Raw genomic sequence first — 16,049 nt, 5'->3', positions numbered from 1 at the left:
TGTACAGATGGTGCAGCTCAACCTTCAGTACATAATGAAGTGACATTCTCACCTCTAGGTCCAGGTGAAGTTGAACATCCAGTGTTGCCTAATATCACAGTTAAACCCATGGATCTGGCGGTTGTCTTAACTCTAGAGCCCACTAATGAGGTTGAACATCCTACAGTGCAGCAGGAGAACCCTACTCAGACTCCAGATCCCCCTGGAGGGATAGAGCTTTCTTTAATCCAGGAAGAGGCTCCAGCTCAGCTTACAGTTCCATAGGGGGGCTCAGATATATCTCCTGAGGCCCCTAAGGATGGGTGGTACCTTCTCCCACACAGCAGCAACTTCAGGCTCATTCATCAGAGCTCCCTGCAAAGGTGGAACCATTTCCAGTCCCTCAAGGGACTCTTCCTCAGCTTCTACAGCTCCCTGAGAATATGGAATCTTCTCCAGTCCAGCAGGAGTTCCCAGACCTACCTCTGGAACCCCTTAAATAGACAGAACCTTCTCCAGCCGAGCAGGAGGCCCCATCTCAGCCTCCAGCGCCACCTAAGGAGGTTGTAGCACAAATTCCAGTGCATTATGAGATAAAAGTTCCAACACTAGGACAGGACCAAGCTCAGCATTTAAACTTGCCCAGGGTCAGGGTTAAACCTTTGGACCAGGGGCTTCCCAGAGCTCCAGAACCTACAACGGAGCCTGAACATTCTGCAGCCCTGCAGCAGACTGCAGTTCCTCCAACATAGCCCGAGGTGACATTTCCAAATCCAGAGCAAGTTCAGGCTCATCATCCAACCTTGACTGAGGTCACTATTCAACCTTTGGACCTTAAACTGATGATAAGGCCGGAACCCACTAAGGAGGATGAAACTTCTCCATCCATGTAGGATAACTTAACACAGCCTCCAGAACCACCTAAGGAATTTTTTGTAGCTCAGCCTCCAGTATATCAGAACCCAATAGTTCCAACACCAGATCAGGATCACACTGAGCTTCCAACATCACCCAGTGTCACAGTTCAACCTTTAGACCAGGGGCTTACCACAACTCCAGAACCTACTATGGAGGTGAACATTCCACACCCCTGCAGGAGACTATAGATTCTCCAACATACCCTTAGGTGGCACTTCCAAATCCAGAGCAAGTTCAAGCTCAGCATCCAACCTTGACTGAGGTCACAGTTCAACCTTTGGACCTGGAACTTACATTAATTCTGGAATCCAGTATGGAGGTTGAACCTTCTTCAGCAATGCAGCAGACCCAAGCTCAGCCTCAAGAGCTCATTAAGGAAGTTGTAGCTCAGTGTCCATTGTATCCCGAGGTGCCAGTTCCAGCCCCAGATCAGGATCATGCTGAGCATCGAACATCACCTAGTATCACAGTTAAACCTTTGGACCTGGAGCTTACCAAAACTCAAGCACCTACTACGGAGTCTGAACATTCTACAGCCCGGCAGCAGACTACAGCTCCCCCTCCAAAACACCCTGAGATGACACTTGCACAGCCAAACCTGACTCAAGTCACAATTCAAACTATGGATATGGAACTTACCGTCACTGCAGGCTGCAATATGGAGACTGTACCTTCTCCAATCATGCAGGAGACCACAACTCAGCCTCCGGAGGCACCTCAGGATGTAGTAATTCAAGCTCCATTCCAGCAGGAGGTGACAGTTCCAACTTGAAGTAAGGATCAAGGTCAGTATTCAACATCGTCGAGTGTCACAGTTCATCATGTGGACCTAGAGCAAACCACAATTCCAGAACCCGCTATGGAGGCTGGACATTGTACATCCCTACAGCAGACTACAGCTCCCCCTCCAAAACACCCTGAGGTGACACTTGCACAACCAAACCTGACTCAAGTCACAGTTCCACCTGTGGGCCTGGGAGTTAACATATCTCAGCAACCAAGGGCATCTGAGACAGTTCTTTCAGTATCCACAGGTCTTCCTGGTGTAAAATATACCCCAGAAAAGAAGCAGCCAGAACAGAATGCCACCACAAACATCAGCATATGTGAGCTGTGTACCTGCAAAAATGAGACGCTGTCGTGTGTTGGTCTCAGCCCAAAGCAGAAGCTCTACAGAGTGCCTGAGCCAGAGCCTAACGCCTACAATGGCACCTTCAGCATCATGTAAGAATCGCCTCTCCTCATTTGTTCTCTGCATCCTGCCTGACATGGCAGCCTTTCTTCAGGTCTTCCTGGGTCCTCCTTTTCTCCCCAATCCACATTGACTGACTTTCTGTTTACACCTTTTGTTTGTCAATGATTCCTCATCTTCATTCTCCTTCTTACTATTTTTCCCTCTCCTCCAGTCTTTTACTTTTAATTGCCCTTATTTTTTCTTTCTCCATTTTTTACCCCATTATTTAATGCCTTAACATCTACTCTTCTCCCATCTTTATTCCATCCTCTTTACAGCGACATGTCCCTCTCCCCATCTCATTTGTGGTAATAGAGCAAAGTGGTTAAGAGTAGAGATTCTGGAGCCAGACTACCTGGGTTTGAACCCAGGTCTGTCATTTATTAGCTTTATGACTCAGTTTCCTCATCTGTAAAATGGGGATTATGGTAGTCATCATGTCATAGGATGACATGACTCCTCAATCTCCAAATGGCTCCAATCTCATTGGGAGATTTAGATGAGTTAATATAGGTAAAGCTCTTCTGTCAGTGCCTAGCATATATCTTAGTGTTAGCTATTATTATTATTCCATCCCTCAGTTATATCTAGAGCTCATCTTTTTCCCCTTGGTTTCTATATGTAGCACCCATTTTGTGCCCAACCCAGGGCTAAATACTCTGGGAGCCACAGAAGTATATGGCATTGTCTCCAGAACATGACAATGACAAGTGGGAAGAAAGGGGATATGCCTTAAAAGGGAGGTAATATATAATTAAGTTTTAAGAGAAATAGAGATAGGTGCTGTAATTCACCAGAACCTGTAATCACAGGGGTGAGGAGGTCACAGAAGGCTGCATGGATAACCTAAATCTTTAGCTGGGACTTAAAGATTGGCTGTGATTTGTCAGAAAAATAAGAGGCAGTACAGTCTAGGCAAAAGTGTGACTGCAGGGATGATCAGAATTTTATCGATTAGTCTGGCTGAAAATAATTGGGTTAGGCAACAATGAAAGGTAGGATTATAAAATTCCTTGGCTATCGGCAATGGGTGTTTGAAAGTTACGCTCTAAGTTATGGGGAGCCACTGCAAGTTTTCAAGCAAGAGAGACAAATGATTAATATAAGAGGCTTATTTTAGATTTCATATGTAGAGGGATCTAGAGAGGAAAGCTTGATTCAGGGAAACCAAATAGAGTGCTTTAGCAAAATCTAGGAGTAAAGTGAGAAGGGGCCGAATTAGAGTGGTTGTGGTGGAAGTAGAAAGAAAAACCTGAGAGTACTACAGAGGAAAAACTGGTAAGATATAGTAATTGACTAGAGTTGTGGGACTGTGGTACAGGAAAGAGAAAACTCACATGTGTTGATGGGCAGAATGATGGTGGTATAGCAGGTGGAAATACAGCAGTTGGGAAGCAGAGGCAGTTTGAGGGAGATGAGTTCAGTCTTAGGCATCTTTTATTGGTGAGGATTAAGCAAGCAGAAGGCTCTGTTTGAGTGAAAATGTCCCTCAGGCAGATGGGCAGACAGGTATCCGTTTTGACTTATTTCTGACTCCCGTGAAAAATGTGCATATAAACTGAATAGTTACATTGTTGCTGAGGGAAGAGGACAAAGCTAAAGCAAAAGATTCAAAGTCATCCACTGAGTTAGTGGTTGAAACTGAACCTCAGGCATTTAACAGCCTGTCTTAAACATGTCTAATTCATGGATACATTCTCACTGTTTAAAAAAAGAAATGTCACAGAAGTGTATAAGATAAAATGTGAAAATTGCACCCCACCTTCCCTACCACCAATAAGGTAACTCCTGTTACTGTTTTGATGTGTGTCCTTCCTTCCGATCTCTTTCCTTTGCATTTTGTTCTCCTAATGAGGTAATAACTTTATTCCTTGCTCAGTGACCTGTGCTTTTCCCTATGCAATATGTTGAAGAGATATTTTCGTATTACTCCCTATAATTTCTAATTGCCTGTATCCTTCTAACTCATGCAGAGATTCTGAGGGGACTGAGCCAAAGCCTTGATGTTTCCTGGCATAGGATTTCTTTATATTTATTTGCTGATATTGATAAATGTTTGCCATTTTTCTCATTGATTTGTAGGAGTCATTTTAGACACAAAAGTGATTTTGGAAAAAAAGTAATTGGCATGTATCCAAGAAATTGGACAGATAGGAATTTCAGGTTCTGAGGAGATGCCTCATTGTTTGTGCCAGTGGCCTCACAGTATGTTTTTATTACTTGTGCACACTGAGAAGCCGATAAGCTGTGGGAACTGGAAAGCTGGTCTTTTCTGCATTTGAATATTTCCCACTCGGTGGCCACTATTCTTTTCCTTATTCTCTACATTCTCTTCCTACCTATAAAAGGATATGAACTGTGTTTCTTCACAGAAATTTCCAAGGAAACTCTATTTCTTACATTGATGAAAGTATATGGAAGTCATACTGCTGGCCTTAGAAGCTGTGAGTATACTCTCCCCAAATATGAATACAAAAAGCTAACTGCATTGTAAGATCCTTCTTTGTCCAGAATTTTGAGGTCAATACCTGTGAGAAAAGGTATTTCCCCTTCCATATCCCAAAAGCAACCTAATGATTGACATTCTGTGTTTATTTTAAAAATTAAATTTGGCAGGACCTCTTTAAAATCAGTAAGAGACAATTTAAACTTATTTTCCGTTATACAAGTAATACATGATTATATTCTCAATATATAACAATGAAATAACAGATATAGTGAAAACCCTCCTTGTGCCCTAATCCCCCACCCACTACTTTGAGTTTTGTATTAATCCTTCCAGACTTTTTTCTGTACGTTTGAGTACATGCATATTTACAGATAGCAAAATAGGTTTGTGTGTTTTTCTTATCTTTTTTATACATAAGTAACATCCTGCAACTTGATTCCTTCATTTCATGATATGTCTTAGATTTCTTTGCTTCCCAGTACATAGAGCTTTACCCCGTTCATTTAAACTCTTGCATAATATTCCATAGTATGAATGTATCACAGTTTAATAATGTCCCTATTGAAGGATGTTTAGATTTTGTCCAGTTTTCTTGTTACTTGCATTGCTGCAATGAATATCCTTGTACATGCATTTTTGTGAGCCTGATCATTAATTTCTATAGAATAGTTATCTAGAAATGGGATTGTTGGGGTGAAGACTATTTAGATATAAAATTTTAATTGCCCTCAAAAATGTTGTGCCAACTTATTTATACTCCAGTCATCATGCTGTGATGACATTCATTTCCCCACACCCTTCCACCACCACTGGATATTCTCCTTTTTTTTTTTTTTTTTTCTGCTAATCTGATGGGTGAATAAAAGGAGGCCCATCTGAATTTGAATTTTTCTTATTACGTGTGAACTTAAATATCTTTATATGTTTACTGAACATTTGTATTTTATCTCTGAATTGTCTGTCCTTTGCCCATTTTTCTGTTACTATTTTTTTTTATAGATTTGTAGAAAATGTCAGTTTGGATACATAAATGATTTTGGAAAAAAACATTCAAAGTAATTTTTCATAACAGTCTGTGGTCATATCTGTAGTTCAAGTTGAATAGACAAGTCATAGATGACTTCTGAATTAATAATAAAAGACATAACAGTCAATCTAAAAACAGGTATTATGACCACCCTTAAAGAGATGCCTCCTTAGTCTGTTATCTTACTGGTAAGGAAAAAAATGCTAGAACCAGGCAATTTTTTTAATTTACAGATTTCGTAAATATTATATGTAGTTTATATTTCCCGTGATGGTATCTAACTTGGAGATTTTATTTCCCAAACTTGTAAGAAAAATGAAAATCATTTGGCACAAGAAATAGATAACTTAATTTCCTCTGGGAGTGGAGGGGAGTGGTAGACTGAGGGACAGAGGTAAGAGAAAATGTTTGAATTGTGTGCTACATATTTTTGGAATTTTGAGATGTGAATATATATTAGATATTTTTAAAAAAATAAATTGAAATTAAAAATTAATTTTTAAAAAGCATGTTTGGGAGGCGATACACTATAACATGAGTCTGGTAAGGTTTGAAGATTTCTAAGTCAGCTTGAAGTTTATACCTTATAAGCAGAGGTTCCTAACTTGAGGTCAGTGGTTCCCCAAAGCAGGATTCCTTAACCTCCCTCCTGCTCCCCAGTGTATACCTCTTTGGCAAGCTGCAGAAGCTTATGTTCTTGAGATAATGTTTTAAAATGTATAATAAGCCCAACTATATAGAAAAACAAAGGAAACCAGCTATATTGAAATAGTTTTCAGAATATTTTTAAAATTAATGAAATAGTAATAAATATGCTTCTCTTAACACATTAAAAAACAAGATACAGTGGTAGGTCTAATAAATATTATAACTCCAGGGTAGTGATGAGAATAAATGATATTTCGAGGTATCTGCGATATATATGTGATATGAAATGACCTGTGATTTCTGTTGGGCCCAAAGTAACTATACTGCTGATCTACTGTGGTTTGTTGCCTACATTCATAATGGAAGGAAGTGCTGATTTTAGTTAGAGATTTGTGAAACCTGAGATGTACTTTTATTTCCCATCCAAGTTTGGCACTCTGGATTCAGTCCTCTCTATTCACAGACCTCTGCCCTAAAAGGATAATCCACAAGTCGAAATTGCATGCACACTTTTGCGTGTGTTCAAGAAAGTGCAGTTTTTTAGGGAAAAGAACCATTGCTTTTATGAAATTCTCAAAGGATTCTTGTCTCAAAAGATTGAGTCACAAATGTAGGGGAGAAGAAAGACATTTCTTTTCCTGTACTTATCCTCATGAGTGACGATAAATGGATAATTTGTTTTAAATAAAAGTATCTGATAGTTGATAATTGTCACTTTCTGAATTCATTCAAAAAATATTTTTCGAGTATCTACTATATGCCAGGAACTCTTTTACATGCTAGGGTTACAGGCCCAAGAATGAAACAGACCAAGTATCCCAGTTCTCAGGGGGTTTACAAATATATAGAAATAAGTATAATAAATAGATATAATTTCAAGCATTGTTAAGTACTTTGTGGAGAAAGAAAGCAGGCGAAGGAGAGTAGATCAGTTCCAGAAAGGCCTATTGTTTGCATTGTGTGTGTGTGTATATACATATATAGTTAAATCAATCAAACAAAGAAACCCTGAGACCTCTCAATTTCCTAGAAGTTACAGAGGTGGAAAGAAGGATAATTGTCAGTAATGCAGAATCAAGAATGAATGTGAAATTCAGAAGATTGCCTTAGACTAAACCCTGGTCAAAAGTTAGACATGGATCTTTCTTAAATGTTACTTCATGCCTGGTTTTGATATTTGCATGGTGTGAGAAAGTTTTAGATCTGGCTTTAACTCTGATTCCCCATAGTTTAAAAATTTTTTTCTTCAGTCAAAATGAATATTTGGAATTTTACAGATTAATGTATTTTGTTTCAGTTATTCAGTTATTGCTTATTTGAAGCTCCTTTTTGGGTAAATTTTTGGGGACTAACTCATTCTCAGTCTAAACTTTACTTCTAGGCTGAATTTACCGTTGTTATTTTAAAAATTTCTACTATCCTGTCATCCAAACAACTTCAGAGAAAGAAACCCCATTAATTTGAAATACATACTGTTTGGTTACCCCCTGTCCTACCATGATATTCAAACTGTAACCAGTCTGATATGGGCATCAGCCAGTCAGAGAAGACAGTGCCATAAAGAGTTGAGGATCATCTCTTTGCTGTACTTACTGAATTCTTGTCAGTGTTCAAAGTTATAATTAGTATATATGAGTTCCACTTTTATGTAGCTTTTTTTCATATACCATCATTTCCTGTGATGTTTGTATATCATGTATGGTGTATACATACAGTTTTGTTACGCGATATGGGGAGGTAGAGTTTTTTCCTACCTTTGAAGGTATGGAAAGGGTTACCATAAATGTCGTTGGACATACTGATTTGTTTCTCTTTTCTTTTTGGATAATTTCCATGGAAATATGACACCACTATTTAGAGGTGAGAAAACAATCAATCTTAGCACCATCTGTTGACCATTCCCCCTAACATGTATTCTGACAATCACTGCGATTCCTTCTAAAACGGTGAATTTCAAATTGAGGTCAGGGTCTTTGAAGCATGCTCAGGGCTCCAAGAGTTCATTGTGGGAATTGAAGTCTTTTGTGTATTTGCTTTAGTGATCTTACACAAATGTGTGTGACTATATTCTGTATAATATGAACCACCTTAATAACTGAGTTGCAGAGTTTCCAGGTAGTAATATTTTAATTCTCATAAGCTATGAGTAAAGAATTAATTTATGAGCTGGAATTAAACTATGAGATGGAATTAATATAAATATGTGACCAAGAGACACTGTGAGTGAAAAGCAGAACGTTTTAAATGCAGAACTCAGTGGAAATAGATTCACAAGGCAACATAGCCTGTGCTCAGATCCCCAAGGCTCCTGAAGGATGTACCACTGTTAATATTACCTGCAAGGAAGGGGATTCTTCCAGGCAAGAGAAACCTACCTTTGACATCTTATATACTTTCTTCTGTACTGGCTCTCTCTACCAGTCCCTCACTCCACTCTTGGGATACTGGCTATGTTCCTTCCTGCTTATCAGATATAAGAAACAGGTGCAAAACACCACGCCCTCCTCCCCGCAGCATGTTACTAGACTTTATTGTGAGACCAGCAGAAGCAAAGGGCTTAACATTCTTCATGCAGACCCAGGCGTCAGGCTTGACTGTGAATCGTTCCTGCTCCCTTCATTCTGCATTTTGGAGAAGTCATTGGCTGCATCTCTCAGTTTCCTAAATTATTCTTTAACTGTCATTTCTGCTGCTCATATACTGAGTTTTTTTTTATTATTGCTAACACTTTTCATTCGTATATTCTTGAGTTGATTAATGGAGGCACTATCTGCTTACATCTGTCTGAGGGTAATAATTGTGCTATCCTAAGGTCCTCTTGTGCTTTGTTAACTCTCATTCATTGGCTATAAGCTCTTATGTTTGTTTTTGTTTTCTGTCCTTAATGGAGCTGACTTTCTCACATTGTTTGGTCATTCCTGAGTGTAATTCACCTTTGTAGTTGAGATTCTACTGCATTTCTTTCCTAGCTTTAGGGGAGAAGTGAAATGAGCTGTTGGGGCTTATTACACCCAATGGGTTCCCCTGAGAATAAGGCAGAGGTGGAAGGTGCCTTCTGGTGGCTAGTCAGGGCGTGCATACCTTTCTTCCAGGGTTCTGGGACCTTGCCCACTTTCTAACACCAATTACTCTGCCTAGAAGAAAACACCTTTTGCTGCCTTGATCAAGGAGGGAAGATGTGGGGTTGATGTGTGCTGTAGGCTGCTCCTACCGCACTATTCCAACTGATCACCCTGAAGGCAGCTCGGGGACGTTTCTGGTAGGAGAGCTGCTTCCACACATTGAGCTAAGGTTGTGATTTTTAAGTTATATCTTTTCTATCATTCTTAAGGATTTTGGTGGAAGTTGAAGGGGTGGAGACTTGACATGCTTCAATCTGCCAACTTGAAATAGCACAACTTCTTAGGAAACAATTTTGTATCCCTATTACATCCTAGACAAACTCAGGCAAATATGTATCAGGATACAAATACAAGAAGTTTCAAAGCAGTATTGTCTTTAATAAATAAAAACTAGAAAAATCTCAGTATACACCAACAGTTGAATGAGTAAAGTGTGGTATAGTCATACTTAGAAGTCATACACTTCATCAGAAACATAATGCAAGCCACATAAGTAATCTTAAGTTTTCTGATAGCCACTTAAAAATAAAAGTAAAATGAAACAGATGAAATATATGTTAATATCTTTTACTTAACCCTTATATCCAAAATATTATCATTTTAACATGTAATCATTATATACATTATTAATAAGCTATTCTACGTTTTTTATACTAAGTATTTAAAAATATCCAAGGTATTATCATATCTACACGTAATCAATATAAAAACTAATGAGAGGATCTACATTTTTTTCCCATACTAACTCTTTGAAATCACAATTTGGTTGCTAAATTTTATTACAAATACTTGATTGGTATTTAGATTTCATAAAATTTACAGTCGAAAATGTAGTATCACACATGAAAATTTTGCTAACATAAACATTTTCCAATAATTACATTGAGTATCAGTTTTAGTTTTAATTTTAAAATAATTGAAATGAATTAAATTAAAAATTCAACTCCTTAGTCACATTAGCCACTTTCAAATACTCAGAATCTTCATGTAGTTGGACATGCAACACTACATATTACAGGTAAAAATAAAATAATTTTACAAAATAATGTTGAATAAAAAGAGCCATGTGGAAAATAATACATATAATATGATTCCACTTATATAAAGTTCAAGAAGAAGCAAGACTAAACTGTGTTGTTTATGGCTGATAGCGAAAAGGCAAAACCACATTTCAAAAGCAAGGAAATTATTACTAAAGTGAGCATAGTTGTTCCCTCTAGGAAGTCAGAGAGAGCGTTGTGATTGGAAAAGGGCACACGGGGGGCTTCTGGGATGCTGGCAGGATTCTTTCTTGATGTGAATGGTGCTACTTGGGCATATGTTTTGTAATTATTAAATAGTTGAACAGTTGTTCAATTGAATTATTGAACAGTTATGTATATTTTATGCACATTTTAGTTTTCTAAAAGTTTGTAATGGGGGAAAAATCAGATGGCTTCATTTGCCCTGATACAGTTCTGTGTGGGACTTCCCAATAAGGTTTGGGGAAAGAGAGTAGGGAAGGGAAGCGCTGCAACGTTGGTGCAACCAAGAGCAGGGTTCTAACCAAGACTTCCTGATCTAGAGAGTAGGCATTAACTGTATGATTTGGTGGGAAGAGTGGGTGGTGTGTGTGTGTGTGTACGCACACGCGCGCGTAAGCACATGCATGATGGAGAGAGATGGACACAAAGGAGGACGTGAAAAGAAGGTTTAAATGGAAACAGAGCAGAAATCACCATCCCTAAATTAAATAAGAATTATGTTGTTCAGGTGACACCATTACCCAGCTTTCCTCCACATATAGGAGTTAGTCCAATGTAGTATATAGTTGTAGTTATTTTGCATTTTGATCCAGAAACAATCTTTTCATTTTTCAGAATTCTCAGTGAAAATGATTTGACTGAATTACATAAGAACTCATTTGAAGGCTTGCTATCCCTCTAATATTTGTAAGTTAATCATATTTATTTATGAGTTCTTATCTATAAAGTAGATTATCTATACAGTAATTAAGGGGTTCAAGTGAGATAATGTCTTCAATTTCTTCTAGCAATTAAATTCTACAATTCTGTAAGTCTGTGTAGGGCCCCAGCCCATCGCTAGCACTAAATATCTCCTATTCATTTAAAATTTTTTAACTATATAGACAAGGTATAGATAGAAAAATACCCTTTAGTTGTAGAGGAAAAGTGGTAATGAGGTCTCAGCAATTATAGACTCCCGTATGAACCTTGTTATATACGTGTTCATATAGTCTCCATCTGTATTTACATTTTGTTTATGACCTATGGATCAAATCTGGCCCACAGTCCATTTTTATACAGCCCATAAGTTAAAAGTGATTTTTAAAGGGCTATAAATGAGAAAAAAGAAAACTATGTGACGGAGACTGTATGTAGCCTGCAAAGCCTAAAATATTTATTTATCTGGCCTATACAGAAAAGGATTGAGAAAGTTGGTTTAGTGAAATGAGAGGAATTAAAGTTAACCTCAAATTGTCACCTACAGGACAAGAAAATATAGAACACTTACATTAATATGAATGCCATTAACTCATAGCTTTGATAATTTAATGTAAATTAAATTAACGTTTAAGTATTAAATATTTAAGCAGATGAATTATGTAAACAGTATTGTAAAGGGACTTCCCTGGTGGCTTACTGGTTAAGACTTTGCCTTCCAGTGCAGGGGGAGTGGGTTCGATCCCTGGTCAGGGAGCTAAGATCTCACATGCCTCATGGCCAAAAAACCAAAACATGAAAAAAAAGAAGCAGTATTATAACAAATTCAATAGACACTTTAAACATGGTGCACATCAAAAAAAAAAATCTTAAAAAAAAAATCAGTACGGTCAGGAACACATTAAGTTACCACAAGAAAATACTGTTGTTAAGGATTTCAGTGCACGAACTGTGATACTGATATTAAGAATGTTTAAGATGATGGTTAAGTGGTATATTTAGAAATGTTCACGCTAAATAAGCATATCAGAAATGCCCCTAACAAAAATCTCTGCAGCCTTTTGTTTTCTGTTTTTTGTTTGTTTGTTTGTTTTGTTTTTAGGGCCACGCCACACGACTTGCGGGATCTTAGTTCCCTGACCAGGGATTGAACCCAGGTCCCCAGCAGTGGAAGCACCGAGTCCTAACCCCTGGATCGCCAGGGAATTCCCTCTCCAGCTTCTTTATCAAAGAGGAAATGCTTGCCTAGTATTTCTTTTTATTTAGGGATAAGGAGATAACTGTGTTTTTTGCTATAAAAGCTCAGTTCTTGTCCTTTGTCCATGGCATCCAAAGCTGTGTATGTCATTATTCCTTATGAGGCCAATTAATGATCCTCTTTAGCAAATAGATTCTTCTTGCAAATATAAAAGGCTTAAGGGAAGTGGGTGTAAAGAGCCTCACATGACCCGAAAAATAGTTATTTTAATTATCAAACCTTCCAAGCATTAAGGGGCAATCACCTTTATATTAGTCTCTTCTCTGCCATCTGGGCTCCAAACCTTACAAACACAGTTTGCAGAAAAACAAATAAGATAACTGCTCAGTGGACTAGGCCCTTCATTACTTCTACTATGAAATACTTTATAATCTGATTATTTTATGTTAGCATAAGTATTCTCATTCTTTAAAAAAAATGCCAATTAATAAAAAGCGAAAAAAGAATATGCTAATACACACTATGCCTATTGTTGTAAACATGAAGATGGGTAAGACAGGATTCCTTTTAGCAACTCATGATCTCATAGGTAAAATAAACATATAATAAGCTCAAACCAGAATGACAAAGTGCTATGGAGGCACCATGAAGTAATAAACCTACATTTCTTTTAAAACAGTCATTTCCTCCTTCTATTCACTCCCCAGCTATTTGTTGATTTTATAAATATTTGAGTTTGCTTCATGTCCACGCGTTGGCTTTCAACATGATAGACTATGCACAGAAGCAGGATCTAGTCCATACTTTGAAGGAGTTTATGCTCAGAGGAAATGGGTTGCAAAAATAGCTATATTTAAAGAAAGAAATGAATATGGGGAAGGAGAGCTACAAGTTGGTATTGGATCACAAAAGAGGTAAAAAAAAGACTTCAAATTGGATCAGGGAAGATGTTATTAGAGCAATGCTGTTTAAATGGGAGCACGAAGGGCCATTGGGTATCAGTGACCGACATCTTGGGAAGAGTAAGGTTGCAAAAGGAAAGTGGGAGAAAGGCAACACACAGGAAAAATACTTTGAGTACCTGTAGAGTACAAGTGGGAAGAGTAGGAGATTAGAGCCAGATCATCTAGGGCTTTGGAGGCCAAGCCAAGGATAACATGCCAAGCTACCATGTTACCACAGCAGTGCTTTAGGACAAGCTTTAGCCTGCAACAGAACCAACCACTTGGAGGGATTGTGAAAACACAAGTTCCAGCCCCATAGTTACTGATTCAAGAGGTCCAGAGTAGGCTGAGTATTTGTATATTCAATAAGCTCACAAGAGATGCTGGCATTTGAGAACCGCTTCCAAAGAGTTAATCTGGTGATCGCGTGGAGGATGGCTTAGAAAGGGAGAGGGTAGAGATGGAAACACCAGTCAGAAGACAGTTATACCCATCCAGGTGAAATGAGAGACTAAGCTGGAATCAATGGAAATATGATAGTCAGCTATTGTCAAGAGTAGGTATTTTCGAATAAAAGTCAATATGATAGAAAGTGTAATCCTAAATTAACATGACATATTAATGATAGGAGTAACTCCCTTTAAAGTTGTGTGAAAGGTTATCTTTTATTTCTACTAGTAATGAATTGGCCGAGAAAAACAGAACTATACTGGGGAGTGTGTAAATATAAGAATATCCCTTTTAATATTAGAAATTATAATGATATATAGAGATAAAAACTTTGAGCTCATAATCTAGAATTTGATGAGACCACAAAAGGTGGAATCTAATCAATGCCTCTGCCCTCAGAAAAGGTTACCTCCAAAATCTATTGATCTATAGCTGTATATTTAATTTACGAAGATCCTGAAGGTGAGACTCTTAAGAGAGGTGAGGCAGGGTTAGGGGCTCTGGAAGGTTCAAATAGTAATTCCTAAAGTTTGGAGATTAGACCAAAGCTTCTTATTTATTATTATCATTCTAACTTCTACTAGTTATCCCTACTAATTAGATATCTAATAGCTAATTGAGGCAATATTTTCCTTTTACTTTTCCTAGAGATTTATCGTGCAATAAAATACCGTCTATCGAAAGATGTACATTTGAACCACTACCTTTTTTGCAGTTTATGTAAGTTACAAATATAATTGATTATGTTTGCAAATTTTATAAAGCTTAATTTTTTATAAAATTAATTTGTTACTCATTTTGAAAGATGATTAAAATTACCAGTAAAATTTTGTAGCAAATCCTTTTTGTCTCTAGCAAAGATTAGTGTGAGAATTATTACACAGATCAGAGTGAATCATTATAGAGCAGTGGTTCTCACCCAGGGTGATTTTGCACGTAGGTGACATTTAGTAGTGTCTGGAGACATTTTTGCTTGTCAGATCTGTATATGCTACTGACATCTAGTGGACAGAGGCCAGAGATGCTAGTAAACATCCAAGAGTGTACAGGAGAGCCTCCCACAGCAAAGAATTACCCAGCCAAAAATGTCTATAGTGCTGCCTTTCTAGAGAAATAAAGATCACTTAACACAAGTATTTAATGAGCATTTACTATTTTGTATCTAATGCACCACATATATAATCATGAAAGTATAAATCATAACATCTTCCACAGTGAGATTTCTTTAGTGTATGGAGGGAGTAGTGATGTTATGTTTCATCATAGATAAATTAGAATGATTGCCAAAGGATAAATGTTCTGAAAGAATATATATTTTTCTTCTTCTTTTGCTTGTGTCTTTTTTTGTAGAAATCTTGGTTGCAATTTACTTACAGAACTGAACTTTGGAACGTTTCAGGCCCAGCATGGAATGCAGTTTTTCCACAAGTAGTAAGTGAAACAGAAGATGAATAAATGTAAAAAACTGTGTGTAAAAACATCATGCAGTTATTGGTTAGCTGGGTGTAAGCCCGGTATGAACTCAGGAAATTATGTCTTGAGAGCCATTTTTTTTTTTCAAATGAGGAAACTAAGGAACAAAGAGGCCATGAGACTTGTTTAACTCATATATATATGAAACACTCTGCTTTCCATAGTACTTATCTTTGGCATGGGCAATAAAAGGCACCAAGCAAAAACACTCAAAGTCGCATTGTCAAGGAATCCCACTGATGCCTCTCCAATATGCGAATGGCCCATGAAGTTCCACTTTTGAATTTAACTTTGATTCCTGCTTATGTGCAAAGTTCCTAACTGCATAAAATGTATGCAACACAGAGCTGCAAAGAACTAAGTTTAGCACCCACTTCTTCAGGGAGCAAAATGTGTGGGTGCTTCCCCAACATTATTAGCTCTTTTAAATGGTAAAGCAGAAAGAATTCCTGAACACACACCACAGGGCTCTCCCCAGCCACCCAGAACATTGTTTTTCAAAAAGCATATATCTCTGAAGTGAATTATCTGTGACCAATAGGAAACTTTGAGGTATGGAGAAAGACGTTGTTTGTGTTCAGCTGTAGTGTGAAAAATATAAAGAAAATATATTGCTGTAGCCTAATTCAATATACTTTCTTTGCTGACTACTCTTCAATAAGAA

Source organism: Delphinapterus leucas, chromosome 2 (genome assembly GCF_059928025.1).
Source record: "Delphinapterus leucas isolate spDelLeu-1000000601 "Yukka" chromosome 2, BTC_Dleu_Yukka2, whole genome shotgun sequence".
In the NCBI taxonomy this organism is placed as follows: domain Eukaryota; kingdom Metazoa; phylum Chordata; class Mammalia; order Artiodactyla; family Monodontidae; genus Delphinapterus; species Delphinapterus leucas.
This window is presented reverse-complemented; position numbering follows the sequence as displayed.